Here is a 4694-nt window from a genome sequence, read left to right on the forward strand (position 1 = left end):
AGGTAACTTATCTCCGAGGCAGGTGTCCACAGCAGACCAGACTGGGTCCACGCAGGTTAGGTAGTCCTAGGTAGGTAGAAGCACAAAAAAAATACAAAAAGCTCAGAAAGGGTTCACTAGAAAAGCTCGTAATTCACAAGGGGCTTAGCACATTACCACAGAGGCAAAACAATGCTCCAGCGCTGGTCTGGTTCCCACCACGGCCTTAAGTACCAGCTGCCTTCTGATGAGCCTGATCTGCCACAGGTGTAGAGGGAGTGACGAGGAGCTGCCAATCAGCCGTCGAGACGGCCCACCAGGAAGTACCAAAAATACTAAAACTCCAGAATCACCACAGAGGTGTGTCGAGCTTTAAGTGTTTTTCATTTAATCTCTCGTGTGCATTTATCTAAGCATCAGAAAAAAAACTGCAATCAAATGACACTACTGAATGCATCTTTGCAGTCAGTGTTTGAACTGTTTGTGTATAACTTTTAGAGCAACTTTTTGCCGACATGTATTCTATATAAACTAAGATAACTTTTTTTTAGGACTTAATTTGGTTTTGGTTTTTATACTCAAGAGAAAAAAATACTTTCTTACTCCAAGGTTAACTACAAGTTGCTGTAATAAAGAATATATATATTACTTATCTAGGTTTACTTTGTAAATGTTGAGACATCTGGTATTAGTCTTTATTTTTTTATTTAAACGTGTCCTGTGTGGCACTCAGGATTATTGTCTGAGTGCCAAGGTGAGGCCCAACAGATTTATTTTCACAAATGGAGCATTAAGACTTTTGCTGTGATGCTCCACTTGGTATATGTATAAAACCTTATTAGAAATTGCTTTGGGTTTGTTTTAAATGTAATGGACACAGAGACGGAAAAGAAAGAAGAAAAAAAAAGAGAAAAGTGGGGGGAAAACTTTTAAAGGGAATGAAGGAGAATAGAGTAGAGCGGAGAAAGGAGCTTAGAGAGAATAGAGGTCAACATCCCAGAAGTCCGCCTGTACACCTGCAGAAAGAGAAATAAACAAAAAAAAAGAGAGAAGAACAAACAAAAATAACCAGCAAACCATCAACATATGCATATATCACTGAAAAGTACATAGTACAGGTTAATTCAAGACGTATTAATTGGCAACCACAGCCCAATGAAGAATGTAGCTGAAAAACACCTGAATCCAAACACCTGTGTGTGTGGTTATGTGTGTGTGTGTGCTTGTGTATTGCCCCTTTGCACGTGATGTCACGCTCTTCGAAAAACGGCCCAGTTCGCCATGTCGGACGTCAAAACAGCCGCCTCAACTCCTGTGTAGCTGGTCAAAACTCAGCTAGTTGGTTGCCTAATATCCTTTTTATTCAGTCGGTTTGTCTATAAAAATGGTCAAAGGGTGCTGTGCGGTCAGCTGCTCAAACAGACAAGGAAAGAAACCAGACTTGTCCTTTTATGGCACCTTTTGAGGAAGGCCGAAGATGGCGATGGATGGCAGCCATCAACCGTAAGGTCTGGCAGCCCTCAGTATATTCGCAGATTTGCAGTGAACACTTTTTATGTGGTAAGAACATCTAGTTCATATACTTCATAAGTAAGATTTGTAAGATTTAATCAAATATCACAATATGGAGAAGGAAAATCTCCCACTATCATGAAAATGAATACAAATAACATAACAAAACAACAAATTAAGGTCTAAGAAAAACATTTCCCTTTTTTTTTATATAAAGTTTATTAAACCAATACAGTAGGTAATGTACTGTATATATTTCTTAGAGCAGGGTAAAGTACTTTCAGTGACAACATAAAGTGTTTTCTGTTTTCTTTTAACCTCCAAATGTCTCAGCAGGCTCACCAGATAGAAACTAACATCAAAACAACAAAGCTTTATCACTTTAACAAACTGTAGCTGTGTCTGTTTCTGGTCCATTTTCAGTTAAATCATGTTCGTTCTTCATTTAGTGAAATAACTCACAGTGTGTAGAGTATCTAAAAATTTTTAGCCATGTAAGAGTAGTGATATTTCATTGTAATATTACTCAAGTAAAAGTAGAAAGCATGTACTCTGACAAAAAGTGAATTTGATTTAAAATGGATGAAAAGATGCATATAGAATATCCAGACTGGTATTTGCACTTAATAATCTGAATGTCTTGTTTATTGGTGCAAATTGTTATTATTTTTCATTTCATACTATCAAGCATATTGCTATGTTTTAAAATGATAAGCACCAGTGTAAATGATGACCATTTAACAAATATATTTGCTGACTTAAACCACTGATTTGTTTTAGCAGGGAAGAAGAGCCAGTACCCCATGTCACCTGATTATGTGCCATTTGTTTTTGCACACTTCAAATCCCCTGCCAAAAGACGTGCCCTGGGGAGTTTTCAGAAGTATGACATGAGACAGGAAGTAAAGAAAAAAAAAAAGAAGCAGCAGCCATCTCGAAGGAAAGCTGCAATAGCTCTCGTCAATCTCTCAACTGAGGAGACTAGACTTGAAGGGAACAATGAAAAATGGAGCTAGGACGTGTGATGGTGACTTTTCAAAAAGTAATGCGATGTGCCAAACAGGCCTCAGTGCAGAGCACATTGAACTATTTCAACGAGAATGTCAGGTTCTACGTAGTGAGACATATGCACTGAAAGAGAAGCTAGACCTAGACCTAGAACAAAAAAAGTTTTGAAAATAAAGGGAAACTAAAAACCCATACAGAACTCCACAATTATACATGTTTATGGCCATTTTTTTATCTTGTAAAGCCAGCTCTCAAAGACACTGCACACTTGACACGTTTCCAACAGCTTCCTTTTACATTAATGAGGCTTAGAGTTAATTTACCACTTTCATTTTTGTCTTATCTTTTTGGTGTGCATAGTTCTACTGTTTCCACAGTATAAATTTCCTGGATGAGATCCTAGTGGCAGTATGTGTGGTATGGCCCCAGAGGGAGCATGCACAAACATCTATGCCTATGTGCTTCAGAAAATCCTTCAAACACTGCATATCAGTTATAGATTGTTTTGAAATATTCATAGAAAAAACAAAATATCTGAAGGCAAGGGTACAGACACACTCTCAGTATAAGTCCCACAACACCATGAAATATCTCATCAGGATTACTCCACAAGGTGTTTTCTCTTTCATCTCAAAGGGCTGGGGTGGACTCACGCATTACATCAAACAGTGTTTTTTTGGATCAGCTTCTAGCTGGAGATGTAATCCTTGCTGACCGTGGTTTCACCACCCAGAACCAAGTCGGACTGTACTGTGCAAACGTTGAAAGGCCGGTATTCACACAGGGCAAAAAGCAGCTAGGTGCAGTTGAGCTGGAAGACACCCAAAGACTCGGAGCAGTTGTCAAACACGTTGAGAGGGTCATTAGACAAGCACGTTCCAAGTACAAGATGTTGCATGGACCTGTGTCCATCAGTCTTCTGTCAAGTGATAATGAAGAGTACACTACTCTGGACAAAATTGTGAGAGATGTGATCTAACAAATCTGTGCCCCTCTGTTGTCCCAGTTGACTAACAGATGTGTTCAAATCTTTACAACATTTGTACTATAAACTTACGAATAAGTAATCAATCAATTCCAAGAAAATATCAAAGCAACTTTATTTGAATAATGTAAATGTGACACGTCAATAAAATTGTAACAATTTAAAATCATGAAAGATTGGGTGTTATTTGTAAAAACAGAACTATATATTGCAAAATGTGCAGTTGTTTATGAAATATAATTTTAAAATATTACCACTGGAATCTTACGAAGCTTAACCCTGTGCTTTTAACCTGTCTTAGTTTGGATATTAGTTTTTTCCTCTTCCAAATTTTAATGCTCCAAAACATGTAACAAACAGAACTGATTGTGATTTTAAAACCTGAATTACAAATTTAGCTGGCAAAAAATCTTGATTAAAAAATGTGCAATCTAAATGCATTTCATTGTTAACAGCAATGAACAGTGTGGTTATTTATTTCTTTTAACAGTTGGTGTTACTACACCTTCACTGACTCCACTGACTCTGTGCTCTGAGTGATGTCTGATAGAAGTTTATCTGAACATGTATATATTTTTGGGCAATTGCTCAGGTGAAATTGCTGACCTATAGAACATTTCTACATTTTTCTCTGCTTCTTTAAAGAAATCACTATCAGGCACAATCCTCTGTATAAAGTAATCACACCATGAAGTCACAGTACTTGTATAAGTAAAAAATAGTAAAAACACTATAAAATTTCACATTGATTTTAAAACAGTCAGTTTTTCCTCACCAAAGACTAAAAGCATTTAGAAGATGCAGCCTAAAAAGGTAATAAAATGAAAAAAAACCTTAAATTTGCTTAGATCAGACCTCATTTCACCATATTACTAGACTTCCATCTCTTTATTATTTTCCTCATTGAAATTTTAATCTCTTGTGTCTGTAAAACATAAATAATTGGGTTCAACATGGGAGGACAGACTGAGGCCAGAGACAGGCTTACGATTCTGGCATTTCGATGCATTTTTACATCTAGACTAAATATGATTATAGTTGGAATAAAGTAAATTCCCACTACTGACAGATGAGCTGTGCATGTTTTAAAAGCTTTCACTCTCTCTTGCACTGAAGCTACTTTAGATAAAGTATAACCAATACAAAGATAACTGACCAAGATGATTGCTAAAGGAAACCAAAGAATAAGAATTGGCAAAAATAAACCAAT

Source organism: Kryptolebias marmoratus, linkage group LG13 (genome assembly GCF_001649575.2).
Source record: "Kryptolebias marmoratus isolate JLee-2015 linkage group LG13, ASM164957v2, whole genome shotgun sequence".
NCBI classification, from domain to species: Eukaryota; Metazoa; Chordata; class Actinopteri; order Cyprinodontiformes; family Rivulidae; genus Kryptolebias; species Kryptolebias marmoratus.